Below are 27,981 nucleotides of genomic sequence, written 5' to 3' on the forward strand. Positions count from 1 at the left end.
GTGGGATTTGATGAAGGTGATAAGATATTTGTCCTAACTTTAGAAATCCAGCGGTGGCTCAGGTCTTTATGCTTTATTTCTTAAATTATTATCATTTTCTTGCTTTTACCAAGATAATACTGATTGATTAGAGGACTAGCCCCGAAGATGGGTAACATTACGCCAATGTTTGGTTCCTAGAATCGGGCTCTATTTTGGGATGAGAATACTTACTAGGATTTTCCATAGCCCAGATTAAAATGTACCAACACTGATCTCCTTCCTTTGTGATGACTGTGCTCACCACGCAGTAGCTTCTGAAGACTAATTTGTTTCTGCAGATATGCTGAGAGCCAGAAGGAGGTATGCTGGCTATAGAATGTAAGTACTTTCCTCCAGGCCTCAGAAAACACAACCTCCTAGGTGTAAATTGGTAAACCTGCATTCTACTTTTCAGCCTCTGGACATTTTGGTTTATGCGACTTTCCCCCTGATACTGGTTAATTTCAAGGAAACCAACAAAACTAAGTTTCTGAAACTGCCCAGCTGAGGTTAGGTTCTAAGTGGCAATGACTCTGCTGAGCCTTTCAGGCTGCATCTCAGGCAGCAGCCCATCTCCCTCTTGGCCTTTACGAAGATTTCTGGATCTGCAAGAGCTCCAACCAATCACAGCCTTCCAAAGAGTTACTCAATTGATGCGTTTGGTTTGGCACATCCCATTTTACGTTAAGCTAAACTTCTTTCACAGACTGAGTTTGGTACTAACAAGGCTTGATGACAAGGTCAAGTAGAAAACAAAAAAGAAAACAGACTAGGAAGGCCCTCCCACAGGTAGTTCCAGAGAGCTGAGAGACACAGAGGATGCCGGGCTTTTAATTCAGGTGGCTTTAAAAAAAAAATCCTTAAGCCAATGAGATTCTCATGCCATTTATTTATTCGCCAGAAATGTTGTTCTCACTGACATGTAGGCTAAACAGTAGATGGCATTTACTACTGCCATGATAACACTTTGTCATTAGCCACCCCCAAACTCAGAAGCTGAGAACAATAACCCTTTCTTCTCAAGGAGCAGTAGGTCACCTGGGGCAGCTTTGCTTCTTGTTATAGCAGCTGGGCTGCTCTGCATCACGCATCCCTCCTGTCCCTCCTGGGACCACTGGGCCAGGCAGGGCGTGTTCTCTTCACGGGAGTGGCAGAGGGGCTGGGGGTCAGTCCTAAGGTGTCACGTCTGCTGGCATCTTGTCGGCCTGAGCAAGTCATGTGGCTGAGCCCATGTCAAAACCCAGAAGAGTTCCCTGCCTTCTTGTGGGAAGGTCCACCAAGCTACACAGCAAACGATGTGGATACAGGAGGGTTAAGGCAGTCCACCCCAGGTACAACTTGGAATTCTTGGAAATCTGGTGTTATTTCTGTCCCCGAGAAGGTTCTGCAGATGAGAACTTTTAAAAAGAGAATGTGGCAACAGTTCGGTGGTTCTCAAAAAGTTAAATATAGAATTACCATATGATTCATTATTTTGACTACTAGGGAGACATCCGAAAGTTTTTCCTTTTTCCCCTTTTTATGGTCGCACCTGAGGCATATGCAAGTCCCCCCGCTAGGGGTTGGATTAGAGTTGCAGCTGTCAGCCTATGCCACAGCCACAGCAACACTGGATCTGAGCTGCATCTGCAGCCTATGCTGCAGCTTGTGGCAATGCTGGATCCCTAACCCACTGAGCGAGGCTAGGGATGGAAGTCACATGCTCAAGGAGACCTGGTTGTGTTCTGAACCCCCTGAGCCACAATAGAACTCTGACATCCAAAAGGATTGAAAGCAGGGACTCAAACAGGTACTCGTACACCAGAGCCAACCGATGCAAGAGTGAAGGTGCCACATTCAGCAAAGCCAGTGAGGTGACACTGAAGCCCAAAGAGGTGCTTTACAAGACTCGAAGGGCTTGCCATGGGGGAGATTCCAGGTAAGGATGTGATAGTAAAGTGTCCAAACCCTTCTGTTTTGATAATTGGGCTATTTATATTTTTTTTCTGGGAAGGAAAAGCTAATGCGTCCCTCAGAAACTACTAGTTTCTAGTGGACAAGGAGCTAGAGTCACCTGTCCAAATAGCTGTACTTTCCTTCCCCCCAAAGTTCTTTGAAAATATGCCAATGCCGTTGTTACCTCTGGATGGTGAGAGAAGTAAGGACACACACTGCTTGCACAAAGCTTTCATGCCTTTATTGTTTTTGCTTCTTCTCTCTCCTGTCCTCAGTCTCCATGGGCTTGGAAAGCCATGGATTCTCTCTTGTCTTTTTGCTTGTAACTGCATTTTAAGAGTGTCTCCCTGGAGGGGCAGGGTTGGCACATACTGGAGAAGTGGTGGGTCATCTGCTTAGCTGTACCTGTAGTCAGGCTCCAGGGAAGTGCATACTCTAGGCATGGGAAGAGAACATTTTATTTTTTATTATTAATTAATTGATTAATTTGCTTTTCAGGGCCACGCCTGTGGCATATGGAGGTTCCCAGGCTAGGGGTTGAATCGGAGCTGCAGCTGCCGCCTATGCTACAGCCACAGCAATACAGAATCCAAGCCAGGGATGAGACTTGCAACCTCATGGTTACTAGTCGGATTCATTTCCACTGTGCCACATGGGAACTGCTGTTTTTTTTTATTTTTTAATTAAAAGGCTTGTTTTTTGTTTCGTTTTACTTTTTGGCTGCATCTGTGGCATGCAGAAGTTCTCAGGCCAAGGATCGAACCCAAGCCACAGTGTAACTGGAACCACAGCAGTGACAATGCTGAGTCCTTAATCTCTAGGCCACCAGGGAACTCCAGGAAGAGAACATTTTAAACTCTTCCTCTGATAAGGCATCTGCTGTTTACTCAAGGACCCTGGGCCTAGGTGATTTGGGTACCACTGAGCTCTGTGAATAACATACTGCCATTTTCAGCATGCCTTGGAGGATGGGAACTAAATGCTGCTTCTTTGGCCTTAAACTTCTCTTTAGGCAAATATGGCCCATGGAAGTCTGGGTATTACCGGAGTCCCTAGAACTGTAGGTCTGGTTTTCCTGCCATGGTTCCTGAGGGCAACAGTGGCTGAAGAGACTGCAGGGCAGAACCAAGAGCAACCAAACAAAGGCCCCAAAGGGGGCAATTGACCTGGTAGCCCAGGGTTTCGGTGATAGAAAGCGAGGGGGCATTTGGTGAGCCATCATCAGAGCATCCATGAGGCCCAGGCAGAGGCTGCTGGGAGTACCACCCACTGTTTCCAGGACCTTGTACCCACCATCCACTCCTGATCAATGAACATGAATTCCTGCCTGTGCTATTCTGGTGTCATTAGGTTAAACCTTGGTTCTGCCTCCTCCGATTCCACACATCCCACAAGGACAGGGTGGAGAACAAATAAGACCAGTTGTCCTTGGAGTGAAGAGACCTGGAGGGTGGCTTCCTTCAAAGGTCCCTCAGGGATGATGTGTTCACAGGGATGGAGAGTGAGAAGCCTCCAGTGGGCTATGGGGGAGGAATGCGGGCATCCAAGGGAAACAGTTCATGGACCGTGACAGTTTGGAAAAAACTCCTGGGTTACTGATCTTCCCTAAAGTAATCAATATGTGTGGCATTTAAGGATTCAAATTTGCAGCCTTCCCTGAAAGGGAGCAAGGTGGTTCTCAGACATCTGTGTAATTTCAGAGCTAGGAGAGGGCATGGGAAGTTATCTTACCCATTTCCTTGTCTGCAGGCAGGACCAACTCAGATACCTGACTTGATTCCAGCTTAAAAAAGAAACGTCAATTGGAGTTCCCGGGTTAAAGAATCTGGAGTTGTTGCTCTTATGGCTTGGGTCACTGCTGTGGCATGGGTTCCATCCCTGGCGTGTGAAATTTCACATGCCACAAGCGTGGCCACTCAAAAAAACTTCAATTTTGGCTGTCTTTGTAATAATATTTATTGAGCATTTTCTATGATCCAGGTATGGTCTAAGTACTTGACAGGCACTACCTCTTTCATCCCTCACAGTCGCCCTGTCAGAAAGGGATTGTGTCATCCGTATTATGCAGACGAGGAGACTGAGGCACGGGAGCTTAAACAACTGGCCCAAGCTCACGTGTTATTTAGTTCATGGCCAAGCAGACAGTGAATCGCAGATGGTCTGGAGCCTGCGTGATCACTCCTCATCATCTCATTTCGGGGCACCTCTTCAGTTTGGTCTCGGGCTGTGTGAGTCTGCTCAGGCTGCCATGAGCAGGTACCACAGACGGGCTGGCTTAAACAGAAAGCTCTTTGCTCTCAGTTCTGGAGGCTGGAACTCTGAGCTCACGGTGCTGGCAAGGTTGATTTCTTTCTCCTCAGGCCTCTCTCCTTGGATTGGAGGTGGCGTCTTCTCTCTCTGTCTTCGCCTGGTCTTCCCTCTGTGTGCATCTGTGTCCTGCTTTCTTTTTATAAGGACACCAGTCGTACTGGACCAGAGCCCACCTCAGTGACCTCATTCACCTGAATCACATCTTTAAAGACCCTATCTTCAAATACAGTCACCTATTGGAGGTTATGACTTTAATATGTGAATTTTGGGAAGGAACACAATTCAGCCCACAACACCGGGGGATGGAGAATGTGGGTCCCATTGAAGCCCATGGTGATTATATTGCTTCTCGTTCTTTTCTTCTGTGTGGGGATATAGTCCCACCTCTGCTGTTTGCCTACGAGGTCTTCTTTTGCACGTGGTTAATTATCTGCACCATTCTTTCGTCCGTGAATGTGTCCAGTTTCATATCCTGCTTTGTAAATAGTTGGATCCAAATCGAAAGCATACTATGTTCATTTACATCTCATTTTTTGCTTTCTTCCTACTGATTCATAGACATTGCCCATTCTGGGTTGGAGGAGAAAATTTAGTGTAGAGATGGAGGAGGTAAAAGAGTATGAACATTGGAAAAATAATTCCAATTTCTATCTCGAACTACCATTCCGGTGCCCCCTTTAGCACTTGAGCTGGGTCCCTTTTACTCTGTACCACATGTTGAATTAATAGGCCAAAGGGCTTCAGTTTGAAACCCCTTAGAAACCAAGAATCATAGAAACATAAGATGTGGAGGCTGAGGGCAGCTAAGAGTCTTGCTTGAGGCCTCCAGGCTCCTATGACTACTCAGTGCAGTGAGTTTCCCTGGTCCCATCCTTGGCCTGAACGCTACCATATTCCTCCATTGATTGATTACATGAAATTATTTCATTTCTTTATTCCTTTAGGTCAGCGAAGTCTGAAGAAGAGTCTTGCAATTACTCCCTGATCAGCTCCCAGTTCTGTTTGTCTTGTTAGATTCCTCAGAGGGAGCGAGACATTAGAAGGTAATGTGCATGGAAGAATTTTATTTGTCAAGCCCATGTGGGCAGTTTCCCATGTGTATAGATGGGACCATGTCTGATGCTAACACGCTCTTGAGAAATTACTTTTCTCTAAATCGATGTAAGATAACCATTTAGAGAGGCCTCCTCGGAAGCGCCCTGGAAAGGAGAGAAAACATGGTGTTAGATCCCTGTCCTCACCCCTGTGGTTTATGCTGGTTTGGATCCTTAGATTTTATCCTCTTAGAGCTTTTTATGAATTAGCACATATGATTTTTCTCACCCATTCTGGGGTGGTTGTCTTTCTTGCGTGGGGGAAAAAAGGTGGTTCTGTATGACCTTGGCTGCCTCTGGACCCTAGTTAATCTGAGACTCTTCCAGGGTAATCCACATGCTGAAGTCAGAGTTGCCAGTACCGTCCTTGCAAGGTAAAGCCAGAGCCCTTGACGCTCTTCCATGTACTTGTACTTGACTTGAAACTAAAACGAAGCTCTGGTGGTGATAAAATGCAGAGCAAGCCACTTAGCGAATAAACGTGCAGGAGTGAGCAAGCTGCATCTGGTGAATGGTGAACCCCAAGAGTTCAATTACCCCACATCCCTCCACAGAAGGTAACCATGGAAACCTCATAATCCAAAGCATCATCAGCCTCTGAACAAAACACACACACACTCACACACACATGTCCCAGGTGGGCAATGTATATGTATGAGTATGTGTGCATGTGCCCAGGTTTCAGTCATTGTGTATGTGGGGTGTGTTTGTGTGATGCCTTGACAGTTTGTGTGTGTGTACATCAGATGGAATTAGCATGGGCGTTTGCTGCCACATGCTTTCCGGTTCTGTTCTTGGGGTGATGAAAGAGCGTAGGTTTGTCCTAATGTTTGGGTGCTGTACTCGGAGCTGCTCAGAGCATGTGGGAGAAGACGTGCATTTTCAACTTAGTAGAGGGTGATGTGATGGCATGTTTGGGGATACAGGGGGATTGTTAACTTATTTTTTCCCATATCAGGTTTCTACTGCACAGAAGTGTATAGGACTTGGATTTTTCCCCAGCTGGGAGGTATGAGTCCCCTGAAATGGGAAAACTCAGCGTGAGTCCATATTGAGCTTCTCAAACAATCCAGTATAGATGCAAATCGGGTTTGGGGATAGCATTTTTACAAAGGAATGTCTTTTTTTTTTTTTTTTTTTTTTTCCTTCAGGGTCTGTGCTGGTCTTTTTTTTCTCTTCTAGCTTTCGGCTTTAAAGCATTCCCTTTGTCTGAAGCCTGGGCTGATGTGAGAATGTGACACTAGGAGCGGGTGGTGGGGGCAGCTCCTGGAAGTCTGCTAGTGAAATGTGTCATTCAGTACGTGCATGATATCAGGAAGACTGGGTATCACTTGGCAGACCTTTGACAGTAAGGCAGCTCCGTCTGGGTTAAAGATTATTTGGGGACCAAGCAATGTGAAGGCTGGGGCTTCAGACCAGCGGGCGTGGGTTTCTGGCTTATGAATGGGGACAGCACACTGTGCAGAGTCTGGCCCTGTGCTTCCCTCTGAACTTAATGGGAGCTCTGTGCACAGGAATATGAGCTTGTGTGTCTATGTTTTTCTCGGCTCTGTTACTCCTCTTTAATGTGTGAATGAGAGAGAATTCCTTAGGGAGCAGTGGGAAGAAACCCATGTCTTCCATTCATATTTACAGCCAAGATTTCATAAATGGGTAGGTCTTGTTGGTCCATCAAAAGATGACTATCAAAGAATACTTTCTTTTCTCCTTTAAAATTTTTGTTTTATTTTATTGTTTGGCTGTGCCCATAGCATGCGGAAGTTCCCAGGCCAGGGATTGAACCTGAGCCACAGCAGTGACAACACCAAATCCTCAACTACTAGGCCACCAGGAACTCCTCTTTTTTTCAAAGCAGCTGCTTCCTGGATGACAGAAGCCCTCCCTGCCACCTCCCAGCAGGGGCCTGAAACACTGCCCAGGGCCTCCCCAACTCCTCTGCGATGGCCCACATGCCTCTGGCAGCCCCATCCCTTTGTCCGGCTGCCTTCCTCATGGCTCTGCTCCCAGAAGAAAGGAAGCAGTTATGCTAAAAGGCTGCAGGATATTTGCTTGTCAGGTGGCTGCCTGAAGCTCTGATACCCTGAAGGGAACTCCCTTTGCTGCACGGTGGTATAGTCACCTTTTGAGTTTCCCTGGGTGGTGCCAGAGCAACCCCAGAGATGGGCGGAAGGGAATCGCCCACTTGGGGGTGTTTTGGCGCACGTTCTCAACCCCTCCAGGAGCTCCTTCCACTCCAGATGGTCTCACCAAAATGTCTGCCAGGGCCCCTTGCTCTTGGCTCCCCAGCTCATCAGAACAGTTTGGGAAGGAGGTCTCCTTCACCCCATGCACGTAGTATGGAGGAGGCTTGGACTCAAGTGAGCTCCCACTGTGGCTTCCCCCCCGCCACTTCTGGGATGTGCCTTGAGTCTTTAACAGGCAGTGATCCGGAGACCCATGATTTGAGGTATTTTATACTTCATGTAAAACCAATACTTCCTAAATGCCCCCCACATGGCAGCCACCGGGGATGCAGCTGTGAAGGAGGTGCTCTTTTTGCCCTTAGTGGGCTCGCGTGCCAGCTGAGGTACCAACAGTACAGTGAGAAAAAGTTCAATAGGTGTCACTCTGGGGCACTCTGGGAGCTGATAAAGGGGGCACAGAGGCTTCTTGTAGGAACTGGTGTCTGATCCGCAACCTGAAAGATGAGGGGGAATTAGCTGGGTAAAGGGAGGTGATGGGATACTTTCCAGCAAAGGGGAATGGAATGTTGTGGAAAGAACTGTCTCATGGCAAATGGCGTGAGAGAGAGAGGGAGAGAGAATGGGAGAGGAAGGGAGGGAGAGGAAGAGAGAGGAGAGAAAAAGATGGCGACCGGAAATAAACAAAGATGGAGAGACAGAGACAGCTGGACCAAGAGGAAAGGCTGGAAGGTGGAGAGATGAGTGGAGTAGAGAGAGGACCAGAGAATCAGGGATTGTCAGCGGTGGAAGGAACCCTAGGGAACATCTACAAGCCCCTCGTTTTATAGATAAAGAAACCAAGGCAAAGAAAGGTATTTGCTGGAGTCACACAGGTGTTTAGCTAAAATGCTGGGCAAGGAATCTAGATCTCCTGGCTTCCAGTAGGTTTGCCACGGAAAGAGCTAGAAAAGGATAAGAGGAAAAAGGGGCATCAGAGACGAGGGAAGAGAGCTAGCGAGAGCCCTGACGGCTGAGATTCCTGGGCGGCTCACTGCGTGGAGTGCAGGCAGGCGAAGTTTAGATATAATCTAGGCTGGGTTTCTTTCTTTTCCTTTTCCCGTTCCCTCTTTTTCTCCTTCTCTTTTCCCTTCTAACCACATCCTGCCTACAACTAGATGTCAGGGAACTGGTTGCCATGGCTACTAAATGGCATTCTAGCAGGCTGAATTATTAAAGCAGGGTCTTTTCTTTGAAGCCAGGGCCCCAGCACGGAGTCCCGCTAGGGGGCGTAGGGCACAGTAGGGGGCACAGGTCTTCACCGGCAGGGCAGGCCGGGGTGCTCTGTGGCTGGTCTGGCTCAAGAGATGAGAGTGTGAGCACCTTGAGCACGGAGCCCTCCGGACCCCCTTGCCGGGTCTAGCTGCCGCCTGGGAGTGGGGAGGAGGTGCATCTGCCTGGGTGAAGAGTTGGAGGCATGTGGGCCTAGTGTGCTAACCGGAGTCCCTGCATCCCAGCTTACTCTCCCCACCTCCTGCCTAGAGCAAGAGGCGCTGAACAGCAGCCACAACTCAAATGAAAGAAGAGCTCAAACCAATATTTTTGTTATATCCGAAAGGGCACCGTATTGTTTGAATTAGTTGTTACTCGTCAGAGAAGCAAGAAAGAAAGTGGCAGGTGTGTCTGAGGGATTCTACTGGGGCATCCGGGCTTGCCCTTGTCACTCCTCAGACAGGTAAAGGGTATCTGTCATGGAGCCATCCAGTAGGCAGCATGGCGCCCTCCCATCAATAAGAGTGGGCCGTCAAGGAGAGTCTTGTTTGTGGGCACAGTCATTGTTTGTTTTGATGGAGGAGGGAGGCGAGTATGGATGCTCTTCTCTTAAGGAGATTCCAAGCCAGGAAAACCATCAGCCTTCTGGTATCCCAGCTCTTTAAACTTTTTCATTTAAAAAAAGAAACCCAAACATTGTCATGTGAATTATTCCTGCTTATTGGCTGATGAAGAAGGGCCTCAGTAGCTGATAACTGCCCTGTGCCTGTGTGTCCTTATGCTGCGGGTGGGGCACCAAGTGTCCCTTTGGGGGTTAATGGAGTCAATAGATTCTGAGGTGAGTTTTCCCTCTAATAGAGTCAATAGATTCTGAGGTGAGTTTTCTAAATTTAGTGGGGGAATCTCTACCTTGTGTCCTCCCCACTCTGTTTCTTCTCCCTTGAGGGCAGGGCTGCTGACTCCCCAGGCCTAGGGTTCTGACCTCCTTTGCTCAGGGCCCAGGATCTCCTCCACCAGAGAGGCTCCCATTGTATTCTGATGCCTGAACTGGAAAAAAAAAATCTTAATACGGAACCTGCTCTGTAAGACTTTCCAAAAATCTGTCAGCCTCTGAAAAACTGATGTATAGCCCTGATTTTTTTCCCCCGAATGCTGGAACAGTTTTTCCTATCAGGGCTAAAGGCTGGGTTTACCAAAAATCTAATTTATAGAGGACAGACTCACTTCTCTTCAGGGTTGATGATAATTTGGGGGACTTAGGTGATGCTGGGGTTGAATTTCTGGACCCTCCCACCCAGAGCTCGTGGGGTGAGGTGGGCACTGAGCCAAGGAGACCACACGGTCCTTGATCGTCACCTCCTTTTCCCCATCCCGAGCTAAGCGTGGGGGGCGGCGGGGGGCGGGGGGGAACAGGAGCCAGTGGCCTTGTGGCCTTTTAATTCCTTCAGTGCATGTCTTCCGAGATGTACCAGGCCCTGGGTAGGTGGATATACTGGGTACAACGTTGACTAAATAAAATCCTGCTCTCAACCATGGGAAACTCAAAGCTAAGGAGGAGAGGCTGACTGTCTTCATTCAACTCTGATGACCCCCAAAGAAGCCTGTAGAAGACTTGCCCCATCTTTCTTAGCCAAGGCCGGGTCTAAGGAACCAGAGCTACAAGGGAGCCAACTCTCTCCTTTCTCTTCCTTCTCGTCCCCTGCTTCTTTTCTGTTTCTCTTCGTGGCCCTTTCAGTCCTACTGCTTCCTCCTCTGTCTCTCTGCGTCGCTTCTGTTCTGTGAATCTGAATTGTTGGTGGAAGGTGGGGAGCTGAGTAGAGCCACCTGGCAAAGCCCCTCTGCTCTCCTTCCACTGAAGAGATTGGGCTGGTGGGACCTGAAGTCTCCACCATCAATGGCTCTGGGTGGTGTTTCTGCTAGAAAAGATATGCAGAGAGCCAGAAAAATGGGAGAGGGAGCCTCTAGAAAGCCTTGGAGATCAGATGCCAGTCTGCCTGTTTTTAGGGCTGCTAATTTTCTGTGCTCCTTAACTACCCCTGGGGAACAGGGTCATCCTTTGAGCCCACAGCCGGCCCCCCTGCCACCCTCAGAGCGCCTCCAGGTCCCTCCAGAGGCAGCAGAGATGCCCCGCCCTAGGGCTGGGGTCCCCTTCCCTTGGGTAGCATCTGGCTCAGCGACTGGTCCCCTCACACTTTCCCCTCTCTTGATCCTGGAAGACCCCTTTGCATCTGTTTCTGTTCAGATGCAATCGTGCGCTTCCATCACGGTTTCCCTGCCCAGACAGGCAAAGGCCTGACCCTGGAGCGGGGTGAGGTCCAGCAGCGGAGCCTTGGGAGCAGCCGCTCCCGTTCACACACGGGCTTGGCGTTCTCGACTGGAAATCGCCCGTGGAAGTTTGCGGTCACTGAACTTTTCCGCGGAAACCTCGACCGACATTGCTCGCCTCCAGGAGCCTTTACTACACCGAGCCCCGCCCGCCCGCCCGCCCGCGATCCAGCCCCCGGCCCCGCCCGCAGCCCATGTGCGCGCTCCCGCTCCCGCCCGCGTCCCTCTCCGCACCTCCCGCCTCGCCGTGCAGCTTGGCCCGACTGCTGTTTCTTCCTCTGTTTGGGTACAGCTCCAGTCGTCTCGTCTCCTCGCTACCCGCCGTGTGACCCCTTTGGGGTGGCATGAGTGCGAATTCTTTTTCTGATTGTCAGAAATTTCTTTTCTACGGTGGGGGCCGGAGGCAGATTTTTTTTCCTCCAACTGTCTCCCTTCTCATTTATTTTATTCTCTCCCGTCCCTTCTCCTGCCTTCCTTCCCCGCTCCCCTTCTCCCCCTCCCCATTCCTCCTTCTTCCCCCTTCCATTTCACCACCTCTCCTACCCCCTCTCCCCGTGCCCCTTCCCCTACCCTTGTGCCCTTTTAAAATAATTCAGTGATGTCTCCGGAATACTAGCACTCTCCTCATTCAGCCGAGCGCGGGACTCTGCGTTAATTCAAGGTAAGCCCGGGTTCTTGTTGCCCAGGGAAAGGTCGTCTGCGCCCTGGCGCCGGCTTTCTGCGGGGCTGTGCTGCCCTCCCCGGCGCCGGGCTCCCTGGTCTTGCTACCTGTTGGGGGTGCGTGGACCGTGGAGATTCCTAGTTTGCCCAAACCTTCTCCTAAGCCGGCTGGCTCTTCCTCTCCGCGCGCTGCCCTTTTCTTTGCAACTTCCGTGTTAATTTCCCGGGCGTGGGAAAGCCCCCGCGCGCTGGGCGTTTCGAGGTGTGAGTGATGTACCCCTTGCCAGGGTACCCAGGGCTGGCACCTCGTTCGTGCTTGCGTGTTTGCTTAGCCGGCAGCGTGGGAGCCGAGGCAGCGCAGCCAAGCGCAGAGGAGGGGGTGCCCGTCGGCAGCAGCCGGGTCTCTGCCAGTCCTGGCACCCGGGAAGTTCTGTGGAGGGGCCACTCCAACGGAGGGCTTGCTGAGCAGGGGCTGAGGTTCCAGCGAAGTTTCTGGGAAGGAAGCTGGGTGCGCCCTTGGAAGCGTCCTGGGATTGGTGCTGGGTAGGCTGGGCTGTTTCTAGAGCCTGGGGTCGGTGGGGAGGGCGAGTGAACCCTATCCTGGGAACTAGGGCTCAGAGGAGGAAGGGGAGTGCCCTGAAGAAGCCGAGCTATTTAGAGAGACTTGCTTTTTGACAGGGTTTGCGTCTCTCTGGGAGAGGGTGGTTGCACCTTCTTTTCCAGGGATGAACACCCAGTTTTCTGCCTCTTTGCTTTGTGCCATGCCCAGGAGAGAATGATGGGAGACCCCGCACCCCATCCCCCTGAGATCCAGGCTTCTGTCTCACTCTAGGGACGGAGGTGGCAGTTTGGCCACTTGCCCAAGGAGGAATCCTTCCTCTCACTGGGTCTGTGACTCTGTGGCCACTCAGAGCAGGTGGTTCAGGCTGCGTAGGTGGGTGAGTGATCCAGGTCTGGGGTATTGTAATGATTCACTCTCTCTTTTACCTTTGGAGGCTATGGTGTTGGAACACTGATTTGTTCTTACTCTTGGGGGACCAAAACCTCATAGTGTCACAGAGACCTCATAGTCAATGGAAAGGCTAGAGGGGCCAAGCAGCTTAGTCCAGAGAAGAGGCTGGAAGACCTGCACCTCGAGGAGTGTTTTCATGAACGAAAAGAGGTTTCTGACACTTAAGTAAGAGCATGACTATGTCAACTGACATCAGAACTAGAGAAGAGGGGTGTTTTCTACTGGGGCTGGGAGCTAGGGTATGCACCGGAGGAAACTTCTGGTTGACAGTTCCAAAAGGAATTCTTTTTTTTTTTTTTTTGTCTTTTTTTTTTTTTTTGCTATTTCTTGGGCCGCTCCCGCGGCATATGGAGATTCCCAGGCTAGGGGTCGAATCGGAGCTGTAGCCCCCGGCCTATGCCAGAGCCACAGCAACGCGGGATCCGAGCCGCATCTGCAACCTATACCACAGCTGATGGCAACGCCGGATCGTTAACCCACTGAGCAAGGGCGGGGACCGAACCCGAAACCTCATGGTTCCTAGTCGGATTCGTTAACCATTGCGCCACGACGGGAACTCCCAAAAGGAATTCTAATGGAAAATAATAGAACTTCCTCTGCTGCACACGTGTGGGTCTTGTCAGGGTGTGCAGCCATCTCTAGAGCCCAGAAGGAGATGATCTTTTCTTTTTTGATTCCATCTCTGCTCTTCTCTCACAGGCTATGTCTTTGGCCAGCTAAGATTTTTTTTTCCTACCGCTTTGTAGTATTGGGTAATCATATAATTTATTGTTCAAGCCGGGACACTTTTGAGAGTAAACAGAGACATTAACAGTAATTAGACGTGGACAAGAGAGACTGTCTAGACAGATCGGGATGAACGATTGCCCTGAGAGTGATAATATAGGCAGAGGGACAGTCCACGAGGAGCATGAGATGCTTTTGTGTCATGTGGGTCTTGCACCTTCCTTTCTGGTGGGGTTCTTCTTGACTCAGATTGCACATGGACTTTATTTCAGTTCCCTTGGGGGAAGCCAGTGCCGAATATGAATCTGTTTCCTTTGATGGACTTCTCTTTCCTCAATTCCACTAAACCTTTCCTCCAATTCCCACTCCTCCAATGGAACTTTATGCTTTGATTGCAGGAGTTACAAGTAGAAGGTGATTTAGGTGGAAAAGATGTGTATGTTTCTATCCCTCTGTCTGCTTGCTTGTGATATTTATAAGCATGGGCTCCCAGGAGGCTGTCCTTCTGCCAGGACTTGTGGTGTTAGGTTGATGGCTGGATGAGATACAGTGACCCTTACGGTCAGTCACATGGTTGAGCAGTTGGATCCCTGCTGTCATAACTCCTCAGCTCTCCTGGGGCTGGGGTAGGGTGTGTGTTGTGTGTGAGAGAGGTGAGGGGGGAGGAAAAAATCCTATATGTGTCTGGGTTTCGAACTGAGAAACTCATGTTCAAGAAGCATCCTAATGCGCAGAAGTACCTGACTTTTCCTTCCTGGCTTGTGTGAGGGAGTGATGAGGAGCCTGAGAGGCTGTGTCGATCACACCTTCATCCCCCCAGCAGCCCATGGGCCTCAAAAGTTTAGTTATCATTTATGAAGTGCATATTATTTTCCAGATACTAGAGCAAGAAGTTTCCATACTTTATATCATTAATGCTTATCCAGTGCTTTTAGGTCAGTATCCCTATTTTATAGGTGAGGCAACTGGAGCTCAGAAAAGTGAAGTAACTTGCTCAGGTTCACCCAGTGGCCAGCTGAATTCCTTCATGGAATGGTACCTCTCTGTGCTGCAGTTGATGTGGTCCCTGTTAGGCTCACACATTTGGTCCTGTGTGTTTGGGGCCCTGGGGATGATGGGTGGTTTCAGAGTGGGGTGGATTAGGCAGTCTGCTCATCCATCCTGTCTGGTTCTTGACTCATGTTGCCCCATTCTTTCTGTCCACATTGTCATTTCTTGGTGTCCGTGAAGTTTGTGGCCCCACCCCCTGCCCTGCCACCTGGACCATCCCTGGAGGACTCCCTCTCTTGGGTCCCCCTCTCTTGTGCCCATGAACGCCTAGGGTGGGAGCATTGTCTCATGGATGAGCAGAGCGTATGTTCCCACTTGGTATCTAGGGTCTGTCTTCACCTTAGTTATGGGAGCCTTCTTCTCTCAGGATCACATTTGATTGAGTCTGGTTGTCTCAGAGACTGACTGCAGCCTAGATATGAAGAGAGCCTTCGCAACCCTTGGTTTGCCCAGAAGTAACTCTATAGACCAGCTGGGGAAGCTGAAGGTCCCCAGCTGACACTCTTAGGTCCTTTAGATCCTTTTTTCTATCACTGAGGCAAAAATAGAGCCTTAAGTAGGTAATTCTAGACAGGGTTTCCACCTATTCATCCTTCCTATTTACCTTGTAGCACTGTAATCACCCAGCCCCAGAACAGCCTGCGTGGGGAAAATGGCATTAATCCAGTGGGCGTGAGCTGGATAATGGAGCGTTGGCCCAGGTGACTTGACTTCTGACCAGCTCAGCCCATTAAGGAGCTTTGTGACCTTGGGCAAGGTGAGAACCTCCCTGGGCCTCATTTAACGTGCCTGAAAATAAAGGTTGGGCAGAGGCCCCCCCAGGTATTCCCAGCTCCAGCGGTTGAAGAGCCCATAGCTCAGGGGTAGCTCTGTGCTCTGCTTCCATAAGTCCTGAGCAGAGGCACACCTTCTCAGCCTCCTCTTCCTGGGTGGGGGGTGGGGGAGCTCAGGGGCTGAAGGATAGGAGTTAGATTGGGTGGGGGGAGCACTGAAAGAGGCACCCTGGGGAGGAGCCGTGATGCCCTGGTCTCCTGTGGGCAGGCCTCAGCCCAGTTCTGGTCTGGGAAAATGGGGGTGGCTTATCCAGCCTTTCCTCCTGCCTGCCTCATGTTACCTTGCATCCCCAAGGAGTCTTATTTCCTTGTATCCCCACTAAGTGACAGAGAATTGGGAAGAGCAGGAAACGCAACACTATGCTAACCAGCTTCTATAATATTTCCTGAATGATGAGCTAAGCCCTGGCGGAGGGGTCGGGGTGGGAGGCAGGACCCTGGGAGAAGGTGGTGTGCAAAAAAGCAAACAAACAAACAAACAAGGGAGATACGTCAGTCTTTGACCTCATGGCCCTCGCAGTGTGGTGGGAAGCCTGGATCTAGGCCATAGTACGGTAACAAACTCTAAAGCCATTTGGAGCCAGAAATCCTGTTACAGATTCTTTGTAATAGGATGGGGGGGGTTTACATGCAAATCAAGAAACTTCCTGGCAAAGCAACGATGTGTGGTGGCTCTGTCATCATAACTCGGAACACTTAGGTTAGGGGTGGAATCCTCATCTCTGACATGAGGATTCTAAAGGGTTCTGTTGTCTGCTGTACCTGTATGAATGGGGGAGGGGGGAGCAGCAATGAATGAGATTCTAGAGTTGGGCTTTACCAAGGAACGGCCTTCCTATCTATGATCATCGAGTAGTATTTTGGAAGATTCATCCTCTGGAATCACCGAGTCTTTATAGCTACCCTGACCATACTTGAGAAAACATCTTTCCCTGTCAGTGCTAGCTTGGTGTTGCGGTAAAGAGAGAAGGCTCCAGACTCTCACTGTAGGGTGAATGGGGGCAGCAGCAGCTGAATGGGAACTGGGGGAGGGCACCAGGCTGGGGCGCAGCAGGAGGAAGGTGGCATGCTGTCCTGGATACACAGCAGGCCTTGCAGCCTGTGGCAGGGCAGGGCATCCAGCCCCGTGTGGCCTTTTAATTTCTAACCGGAGTAACAAAATCTAGGGCTACATTGATGGACACACCTTTTAAGGATGGAAATACCACTGTAGTTGCAGAAATGTACCTTGACCCAGCTCTCTGTTTCTTCTCGGCAGAGGATGTCTGCATTTATGCCTCCTTTATGTATCTTTTGGGGTCCCCCCTCTCCTGAATCAAATGTGTACAAGGCCTTTTGATGGGAGAAATGGCGAAATAAAGATGAAAAATGACGTGGTTCTTACTCTCAAATAATTGGTTTCTAGCTCTAAGTACAGGCCTTTGAAGAAGTCTTGGTTTCTTTGATCTAATTATGTGTTATCTACTCTTGCCCCCCTTCTGACTGGCTATAGACCAGGGGTAAATCACTTGCCAACCACGTTATCAACACATAAGTTGAGCTGCCTGTTCTTAGAGAGAAGGGGCCTGGACCCAGCATTGCCTGAGCCTTCTCCCATTTTAAGAGCAATGACTCTTCTGTGATTTTTATCTCCCATGCATTCTCTCTCTCCTTCCCTTTATGCTTTGTTTCTCTCTCTTACCTAGTCATACAATAGATTTTTTTTTTGTTTGCTATATTTACTGAATAGGAATTTTTTTCTTTGTTCTTAATTTAAAAAGTGGTGGAGAACATGTTATATTTTTGCCTCTTGAAAGAAAATACACTGAATCTCTCTTGACTTATTTGGTCCTTGACTGATGTTTTCTTGAATGTAAGCATCCTACAGACAGAGTTGATGACTTCTTTAGAGCAGGCATGACAGGTGAACATGTACCCAACTCCCTGCTCCTTTTTTTTTTTTTTTTTTTTTTTTTTTTTGTGCCAGATCTCTGATGCTGGGTTCGTGAAGAAGAGTCATCTTGTTAACCTTGCCCTTGGGCTCTGGCCCAGAGTGACCCCCAGGGTTCCCCAAGGAGGGGAAGGAGCTTGGGCTTGGGGGTGGGGAGGGGCAAAGCCCCAGATGTGAGCCTCGGCTCTGCCACTTAGTGCACAAAATCATAGCCTCTCCTTGCTTCTCCCTCCCTCCTGTACCCCCACCCTTTCTTCCCACCCGCGTTCCTTCTGCAGCTGTGTCTGTCTCCTAAGTGCCTGTTCTGGGCCAGGCACTGATTTGGGTACTGGGAATACAGCAGTGCACACTGCAGACACATTTCTTACTTTCGTGAAATTTTTGTTCTACTGCAGGAAGAGAGTGACAATAACTAGACAAGTAAATTTTTTCAAAATAAACCAGACTGCAGTACATGGCAGTCAGAAAATTAATATAGGGTGACATGGCACTTGATTGGGTAGCTCTTTAGATTGGGTGTCAGGGAGGCTTCTGAGGAGGTAATATTTAAGCTGAAGATCAGAATGGCCAAAATGAAATTCGATCCATATCACCAATTCTCATAATGTGGCCACTCTGAGGAACAAGTACAATTGTGTATGGAAGTGTTTTATAGACTGTATAATAAATGCAGCACATTTTATATCTCATTAGGCAAAATTCCTTGAGGGCAAGGATTGTGACTAATAATTACTTGGAATCTCAGTACCTAGCATGGTAGTAAACATGGGCTGAAAAAAATTATGTGTATAAAATTAGGGAGTTCCCACTGTGATGCAGTGGGATTTGCAGCATCTCTGGAGTGCTTGGATGCAGGTTCAATCCCCAGCCTGGCACAGTGGGTTAAGGATCTGGTGTTGCCACAGCTGTGGCTTAGGTTCCAACTGCAACTGGGATCTGATCCCTGATCCGGGAACTCCATATGCTGAGGGGTGGCCAAAAAAGAAAATAAATTAATGTGATAAAATAAAATTGGGAGTTCAGAGGGGATTTTTAAGAAATAAAATGAAGTCTGTGACAGGCCTTTGTTGAAAGAAGGCAGTATTCCATCCACTCTGGCCACCGCTGGACTTTCCTGGCGATCTCTCTCTGCAGTGGCCCATGGAGAGTAGAGAAGGTTCCCTGGACATCATCAGGGCAGAGGGGATGGAGAGGGACGGGCAAAACGGTGGGTGTAGACTTCCTGAGGAAAGTCCAGATTCCTTATCTTGCTTTTCAGGGTCTTCCTAACCCAGAGCAGAGGCTAACTTCTCTGGAATTGTGAGGAGAGGCCACGGGCTCCCTTCCTCCACATCTGGGTGGAAGGCCTCCCTTCCCATGCTTCTACAACCTTTGCCTTCCTCCAGGCCCGCTGTACCTCTCTCTTGTCTCCAGTCCGGGACCTGGCTCAGCAGGTGCTCAGGACACCTGCGTCCATTCTGCTGCCTGTTGCCTGTGGCTCTGCGGACCGGCTCCCCTCCCTGTCACCCTCCCTGTGGGTTGAGTCAATGCAGCTCACCTACTGAATCCAGTGAGTCACAGCTTTTCAAACACGCAGGTGTGAATCACTCAACTTGTGGCCCTTGAGATGTCTTTGGTGACAGCCGAGGGAGAAGACCGTGTCCCTGTCCCTCACCTTCCCATTGCTTTGTCATGCTTCCTGTGCTGAAAACCTAGAGCTCTTATCCCACGGCCCTTCTCTAGGGCTGCAAGACCAGATTTTAGGGGGTACATATGAGTAAGTATTCACTCATGCGGTAGGGGGCTTTCAGGGAGGACATTCTGTCCAAAAGTGTGGTTCCTGGACCAGCAGCATCAGCATCACCCCAGACATCCTGAATCAGGACATGGGGCTGGGACCAAGCTCTTCAGGTGAGTCTGATGCACAAAAGTTTGCGAACCACTGTTAGAAGCATAGATGAAGGGGTGTGCAAGAAACTTGGTACATCTTATGCTTCTTGAGAGAGAGGAGTTGTTATTCTTATTTTTGTAGGAACAAAGAATCCAAGATCACAATAGGTGGTGGAGCCCATTTTAGAATCAAGCACTGGCTCTAAAGCCAGAATCACTCCGAGGTTTAGACCCCTAATTAAAAAGCACATATTTCTGGAGACACCTGCTACTAATCACTATCATCTTAGCGCTCATTGCTTTCCTGGCCATTTACAATAGACTTCTGAGAAGAGAGCTACAGCAGCTCCGTGGTGGTACTGCTTGGGGAATTTCTCCTCTGGTTAGCTCTGGCTGGGTTCCTCCTCCTCCAGACGGGAACCAAGCGACTGATCCTTCGGTGCTTTCTGGTCCCCATCCTGGCCCTTTTCACTTTTTTGGGTCCCAGAGGAACATCAACCCCTTCCTTTGCTTCAGCCGTCACCCATGCGATGATGACTTCCAAATCTGTTTTCCAACCCAGGATTCTCTTTTGAGTGTTCAGATTCCTCTTCAGCTGACCACTGGGCATTTCTATTTCAGTGCCCCCACAGTATCTCAGCATTACCTTGTCCCACACTAAATCCATCATTATTTACAAAATTTTGTCTTCTTCTCAGAGAGCCTCTTTCAGCACGTGGTACCACCATCCATTCAGTTATCCAAGCCAGAAATATGGATGTCATCTGTGACTCTTCCTCCTCCTTTTTACCTTGTTCCCTCACATACATTTTGTTAGTGAGGGTGTTCTGCTGATAATTCCTCCATAATGCCTCAGAATTCTGTCCCTTCTGCTTCCGTCCACTCCCACTGCATCCATCATTTCTCTCCTGTTCTCTACTGCACCTGTCTTGTTTCCTCAAATCCATATTCTTTCCGTGGACATAGCCATCTTTTAAAATGCAGATGTGAGCAGTCATTCTTCTTTTTGACGTCATCCTATGGTTCCTTTTTTCAGAATAAAGTATATATGACATGATGTATAAAAGCCTTTCATGGTCTAACCCCTTGCCTGCCTCTCGAGTCTTGTTTCAGGATATTTCCACTCAACTTCTTCTTGTACTCCCCACTCCTGAACTACAGCAGTAACCTAGACATGCCCTCCTCAAAGAAGCCTTAATGCCTTTACCAGTGCTAGTTCAACTTGACCTTTCCAAGCCCCTTCTCCCAAGGGGCTCAGAGTTGCTTTTTCTGCCAAACTCAGTTACTTCTTCCAGGAAGAGTCCCTTGATCCTCTTCAACCTGCACTAGATTCTTTTCCTTTGTGTTCTCTCAGAGTCTTGTGTTGTAGAGTTATCATTGCCAGCCTTTTCCTAGAGTGTAAAATCTTTGACAGCAGGAATCTTTTATCTATGTCTTCTAAATGCTTTGTACTTGGCAGTGACTAATAAATTTCTTGACTATATAAACAAGTAGAGAGGCCACCCTGGAACCTTTGGCAAATCCTGATTCTCCTTCCCTCTGTTGTGGTACCATCTTCCCTGCGATTGGGGCATTGTACTCACCAACTATGATTTTAATGGAGTCATCATTTGTTGATTTGGAAGGGACAGCAAGAACCCATCAACTCCTCTCAGAGAAAGTGGTGAGTTGACTGAAGGCTGTGATAGATGCCCCCTGGGATATGTGTGTGTGTGTGTGTGTGTGTGAGAGAGAGAGAGAGAGAGAGAGAGAGAGAAAGTGTTCCCATGAAGCCTGAAGAATCTAGGCAGATTCTATAGTCCTGCCAACTTTGTATCCAGTAATTTTTAATGTAAAGACAGTTGAAGAAAGGTTTTCTTGGGTTCTCTGTTTTTTCCCTTTGGGAGAAAGACTTTGTTTCACTCTTTTCAATTATAATTGTGTACCCATGGCTCCTCTGTACATTATTTGGAATGTAGTCTTTGCTAAATAAACTTTCAAAAGGGCTAATGGATAGACTCCTATGAAAAGTTTTGGGTTGAGAGCTTGGGGGCAGGACCCATGAATCCATGATAGGACCAACTCATTCCCATCGCTTTGAACACCATCTTTATGCCCTAGTCTCCTCCATCTGTTTACTTTTGCAGTATAATAAGTCATCCCCCAAACTCAGTGTCCAAAACAGACATTTAGTATTTCTCACAATACTCTGGGTTGGATGTGGTTTGTTTGTCCTGGGCCAGCTTGGCTGGACTTGGATGGTCTAGGTTGGCCTCCTTTACATATGGGGGTCATTATCTGAGGCTGTGAGAGAGCTGGGATGGCTGGAGCCCCCTCTCTCTGTTTTTGTTTTTGTTTCAATGACCATACGTGTGGCACATGGAAGTTTCCAGGCCAGGGATTAAATCTAAGCCCCAGCTGCGACCTATACCACAGCTGTGGCCACACTGGATCTTATAACTCTGTGCTGGGCAGGGGATCCAACCTGTACCTTGACAGTGAACCGAGTTCCTACAGTCAGATTCTTAACTACTGCACAACAGAGGGAACTCCTGGTGCCTCTCGGTTGCTCATCCTCAGGAAGGTTAGCCAAGGCTTGTTCTCACGGTTGTGGAAGGGTTTCCAGAAGCAAGAGAGAAGGCAATCCCCAAAGCACAAGCCTTTTTCAGGACTCTGCCTGTAACACATTTGCTGTTTTTCCACTGCCTAAAGTAAGTCAGGGTCAAGGCGAGATTCAGTGTGGGAAGGTCCTTCAGTGGAGCAGACACCAAGATCAGATTAAATGTGCAAGGATTTTACTGGGGGAGACACATAGGAAAGGTAATGGGGAAGGAGCCGGGAAGGGCTGAAAGAGCTTAGAACACCATGCAAGTCTGACCCTGAGTGAAGGGTAGAGGGAAGAAGAGTGGGTGCCAGGGTTGCAGCCTGCTCTGCGATCCAAGGATGCTCGGCAAGGTGGTTGGGAAGCCCCACAGCTTGACCTCAGAGGGGTCCTGGGTCTCCCAGAATTGGGCCTGCCTTAGTGTCCCTGTCCTGCTCCCTCTGTGCAAATTTAGTGATGGATTTCAGAGCCCAGTAGCTGGGGCTCTTGGTCAGTTAAGCATCCTGTTTAGACATCTGCCAGGCACATTCTCACAACCACCTACAGGGCCATTACTCAAACACTTGATCACAAGTCTCAGATTTATGCCTCTAGCTCAGACATCTCTTCTGAGATTCAGATCTTTCCATCCATCAGCTTTTAGCAATGTCTTGGCTGTCTCAGAGGCATCTCAGGATGAGTAGTTGAGACTGAACTCTTGATCACTCCAGCCACATCTGCTCCTCCAGCTTTCTTGTCTTGGCAAATGGTACCTTCATCCAGCCAGTCCAGGCTCACTGTCGATGCCTCTGCATGCCCTGAGGCCATCATATGAAATCCTGTCAGTCTACTTGCCTGGATGCTTCTTGATCCACTCTTCTCTATGCCCCTTGTCACTTCACTTCGTCTAAAACCATCATCATCTTTTTTGTGTGTGTGTTTTTTTGACTTTTCTGGGAACGCTTCTGTGGCCTATGGAGGTTCCCAGGCTAGAGGTTCAACCAGAGCTGCAGCCGCTGGCCTACGCCACAGCAACATAGGATCCGAGCCGTGTCTGCAACCCACACCACAGCTCACGACAAGCCAGATCCTTAACCCACTGAGCAAGGCCAGGATCGAACCCGCAACCTCATGGTTCCTAGTCAGATTCGTTAACCAGTGAGCCCCAACGGGAACTCCGAAACCATCATTGTCTTTTACTTAGACCATACAACAGCCTCCTAACTCATCGCTCACTTAGGCCCCTTTATTACACTTTGCTGATTTTTTTTTTTTTTAAATTGAAGGTTTATGGCAACCCTCTGTCAAGCAACTCTTTTGGCACCATTTTTTCCAACAACATTTGCTTATTCATGTTTCAGTGTCACGTTTCGGTAATTCCTGCAGTATTTCAAATTTTTCATTATTGTTATATTTGTTATAGTGATCTCTGATGAGTGATCTTTGATTTTACTGCTGCAAAAAGATGATGATTCACTGGGGACTTAGATGATGATTAGCATTTTCTAGCAATTAGATTTTTTGTTTTTGTTTTTTCTTTTTGGCCACCCCTTGGCATATGGAGTTCCTGGGTCAGGGATCAGATACGAGCTGTAGTTGTAGCCTAAGCCGCATTACAGCAATGCTGAATCCTTAACCCACTGTGCCGGGGCCAGGGATTAAACCTGTGTCCCAGTGCTCCTAAGACGCCACCAGTCCCATTGCATCACAGCGGGAACTCCAACAATAAAGTATTTTTAAATTAAGGTATGTACATTGGTTTTTAGACATAATGCTGCTGCACACTTAATAGACTATGGTATAATGTAAATATCACTTTTTATGCACTGGGAAACCAAGAAATCCATGTGACTTGCTTTATTGCAATATTTGCTTTATTGCAGTGGTCTGGAGTCGAACCTGTGATATCCGGCTTTTATCCACCACCTCTCCCTGCCATGGCCATCTCCTCCCAGCCCTCTCCCTTTCCCGATTCTCTGCCTGCCTCCAGCTCATTATGGCTGAAATGAATGGAAGGTGGAGGCATCTCAAATGAAATGTCAAAACAGGCGTTAGTCATCTTGGTGAGGCTGGCTGCCCAGGGAGTAAGCAGAGCAGAGAGGTGGGCAGGTCAGCCTCGGGAAGGTGCCTAGGGAACTGCGCAGACAGCCTGGGACGTGCGTGGCTGCAGCAGCTCTGTCCCCTGCTTCTGTCATGCTCTTTTCCCCTCCGGGTGGGGGAAGGCTTGCTGACATCCTAGAATTGTTGAAACTCTGTTGCCAAAACATAGAGCTACCCAGGTGGCTATGACAGGGTTTCCTTGTGAGTGGGAGAGTCCAGAGGGTGTCAGATGGGAGTGATTAAGCGGAGGGGGACTCAGTTCTGCGTAGAGGGCTCAGAGCACCAACGGGGGTCAGGCAGCAGTGACATTGGGTCCTGGCTCCCCCATTCATTCATTCCTCAGTGGCTTTGCACAAATGACTTAGCTTCTCTGAATCTCAGCTTCAAATGTATGTAAGAGTAATACCTACCTCACAGGATTTGTGTGGCGTTTGAGTCAGTATAAGCACTCAGCAAACATTAGCTGGAGCTGATTGAGACTTGTTTGGGATCCGGGGATAGTGCTGAGCTCTGGCGGGAAGGAAGAGAAAGCAGCATGATGTGGCTGGGTGCCGCCGTTGTACGTCTTCGTCCTCTGCTATCCTGTGGCATCGCAGAACCTCAGGCCCACTGGGCCTCCAGCAACGTTGACAAAATGAGCATATAAAGCCTTTGTGGGAGGCGGAGGGTAAAGATTGCCTCGGATCCCACATCCTTAGTCAGGGCTTTGACGGAGATGTCAGCTGGGAGGGCTTGGGGGATGTAATTTGTAGAGGCCCTTCAAACCATTAAGACAATGAAATACACTTCCATTAAAAATACACATTGCACCCCCATTTTATTGCTTTACTCTGCTTTCTAAGTTTTCAGAGCAAAAATTCTCAAAGTAGGAGTTCCCATCGTGGCGCAGTGGTTAACGAATCTGACTGGGAACCATGAGGTTGCGGGTTCGATCCCTGGCCTTGCTCAGTGGGTTAACGATCCAGCGTTGCTGTGAGCTGTGGTGTAGGTTGCAGACGTGGCTCGGATCCCACATTGCTGGGGCTCTGGCGTGGGTTGGCAGCTACAGCTCCGATTAGACCCCTAGCCTGGGAACCTCCATATGCCGAGGGAGCGGCCCAAGAAATGGCAAAAAGACAACAACAACAACAAAAAAATTCTCAAAGTCTAGATATGAAGTACCAATGAAATAATTTGCTTTCTAAGCGTTTCGCTTGAAAAATATGTATACTGTGTGGAAAATGGCTCCTGATAGGTTTGATGTTTTCTTTGGCTTAATAAGGGTAGGGGGTGCTTGAGGTTTGTATTGCTATTAACTTGCCATGAAGAGTTTAGCTCTGATTTTCGTTGATCCTGAAACAGTCTCCAATAGTGAGGGGTAGGAGGACCTTTGAAGGAGCCCTAACAGATGTAGTTACACTCTGGATCTCACTGCAAATCCAGGACATCCAAAAGTTATTACACCTGTAGTAATGCCATTCTTAACCTTCGCAGCCATAGAAGCCTTAAGACTTGATGAAAGCGTGGACTCGACTTGGTAAAATGGATGCCCCAAATATTCACACAGTATCTGGGGCCCCAGGACTTGATGAAGCCCATCCTACTTGGAGTCTAGGTAGACCATGCCTTGTCAAGAATATTCTTAGCATCAGGAGTCCTCCATGAGAGGACTGGGGCAGAACTCAGAGGACAGGTGGAGAGGCAGGCCTGGGACTTGCCTTTGCCGGAGCATCTGGTGTCACGACTCACCAAGGGTATTTCCGTTCTCATCGTGCAAACTTGCCCTCTCTGAAGATGCCTCCTTTTTTAAAAATGTTTTTATTTTTTAACTTTTCAATGAATTTATTACATTTATAGTTGTGCAATGATCGTCACAATCCAATTTTATAGGATTTCCATCCCACACCCCCAGTGTATCCCCCCCACCTTCCCCCGAACTGTCTCTTTTGGAAACCATAAGCTTTTCAAAGTCTGTGAGTCTGTTGAAGATGCCTCCTGCATCGCACAGGGATGGCTCCCTTCTGGTAACTGTGGGCCCTCTTGTCTAGGAAGATGACCCATGGGCAGCAGCCCGTGGGCACACAGCAGAGGGTGGCGTGGGGGCTGGATGACACCCTTGCAGCCCCTTTCTGAGAGAAGTCTGTGGAAGTCCGTGGGCGGGGCTTCGCCTCTGGCCGCAGTTACTTTCCTTCCTCAGATGTGTTGCTTCTCCTCTCTGCCCATCTTCTAGGGTCTCAGCTCCTCCAGCACGTACTTGGCGTCCTTCCAGCCCTCGCCACCATCCCTGTCACTCTCACTCTCGGCGGAATCCGTGTCTTCAAGGCCTGCGCCTCCTCTGAGCTGCATCCTCTGTGACTCCTTGTCTTTTGGTTAACATTGCAGCCACAGTTAGACCTGACTGTGCAGTTAGAAGGCAGCTAAATTAGAAGGGCAGAGGCTGCACCTTCTGCCTGGCCACCTAGAGGCTCAGAGCGGCAGGTTTAACATGAAACCAAATGTGTCTTTTAGAAGAGCAGCCAGGAGAGGCAAGAAAGCTCCAGTGAGAGCTGTGGGGACTGTGAAGGGAGATCCTGGTGGGGATGACTGTGGGGTTTGTTGTTTATTTGTTTATTTGTTTACAATTGACACAAAATACTGTCTTAGTTTCAGGTGTACAGCATAATGGTTTCATCTTTGTATATACTTTGTCTTAATACCACCTTAAATCTAGGAGAGTTGTATTCTTATCTCGGTTGTGTCACTAACTTAAAAAAAATTTTTTTTTGGTTTTTATTATTTTAAAAAAAATTTTTGTGGAGCTATAGTTGATTTACAGTGTTTGAGGTGCATAGCACAGTGATTCATTTTATACACATATATGTATACTTATGTATGTAATAGATATATTCTTTTTCAGATTCTCTTCCATTACAAGTTATTACAAGGTATTGAATATAGTTCCCTGTGCTACACAGTAGGTCCGTGTTTGTTTTACATACAGGCAATGCATCTGTTAATCCCCAATTCTCAATTTAAGGACATGACTGTGTTTTTATTTTTTCAATTTTTTTTATTTTTAGTCTTTTTAGGGCCACTCCCACAGCATATGGAGGTTCCCAGGCTAGGAATTGGAGCTGCAGCTGCTGGCCTGCACCACAGCCACAGCAACGTGGGATTGGAGCCGAGTCTGTGACCTGCAGCACAGCTCATGGCAACGCTGGATCCTTAACCCACTGAGTGAGCCTAGGGATTGAACCCGCATCCTCATGGACACTGTCAGGTTCATTACCAATGAGCCATGATGGGAACTCCATGACTGTGTTTTTAAAACTCTTCTTTACTTCTCCAGAAATCATTTGACTTTGCTTTTTTTTTTTTGTCTTTTTGCTATTTCTTGGGCCGCTCTCGCGGCACATGGAGGTTCCCAGGCTAGGGGTCCAATCAGAGCTGTAGCCACCAGCCTATGCCAGAGCCACAGCAACGCGGGATCTGAGCCACGTCTGCGACCTACACCACAGCTCACGACAACACCAGGTACTTAACCCACTGAGCAAGGCCAGGGATCGAAGCCACAACCTCATGCTATTTGGATTCGTTAACCACTGCGCCACAATGGGAACTGCTTGACTTTGCTTCTTAATGCAGTAGAATCCACTCCCAACCCCTCAAAAGGCAGTACCAGTCCTCCCAAGAGTTGCTTGCACTTGTATCCAAATCCTCACCTTTAAGTCTCTTCTTTTTATTTTACTCTTTAATTTTTTTAATTTTGTTTTTGTCTTTTTTCTTTTTAGAGCCACACCCGCAGCGTATGGAAGTTCCCAGGCTAGGGGTCTAGTGGGAGCTGTAGCTGCCGGCCTATACCACAATTACAGCAACACTGGATCCTTAACCCACTGAGCGAGGTCAGGGATCAAACCTGTGTCCTCATGGGTGCTAATCAGATTTGTTTCCACTGAGCCATGATGGGAACTCCTAGTCTTTTCTTTTTAAATTTGCCTTTCATTATGGAAAATCTCATACATATACTAAAATAGGGAGAATAGCTGCTACACAGTAGGTGCCCACTACCCAGCTTCAATAATTCTCAACTCAAAACCAGTTGTTTTGTTCCCTTAGTCTCTACTCTGTCTCCCCACTGGATTGTTTTGAAGCAAATTCCAGTCATCG

At 48.5% G+C, this 27,981-nt stretch overlaps 1 protein-coding gene across 15 annotated transcripts in view; it reads left to right on the forward strand.

The window, feature by feature from the left end:
• The window catches only part of CACNA1E (calcium voltage-gated channel subunit alpha1 E), a 607,618-nt gene that overhangs the window by 104,384 nt on the left and 475,253 nt on the right, over nt 1-27,981 (forward strand). For 14 of the 15 annotated variants that reach the window (XR_014816369.1, XR_014816370.1, XR_014816366.1 and 11 more), the window contains exon 1: nt 11,311-11,777. The gene's annotated coding sequence lies outside the window, so the exon portion shown is untranslated. Of the gene's footprint in view, nt 1-5,210; nt 5,310-11,310; nt 11,778-27,981 lie in introns of those variants that run through there. The other variant, XM_084977828.1, reaches the window with a different exon arrangement.

This window comes from Sus scrofa, chromosome 9 (assembly GCF_054392235.1).
Source record: "Sus scrofa isolate SSC_HxYL_T2T_F1_AM1 chromosome 9, Sscrofa_HxYL_maternal_Yorkshire_Landrace_v2.0, whole genome shotgun sequence".
NCBI lineage: Eukaryota > Metazoa > Chordata > Mammalia > Artiodactyla > Suidae > Sus > Sus scrofa.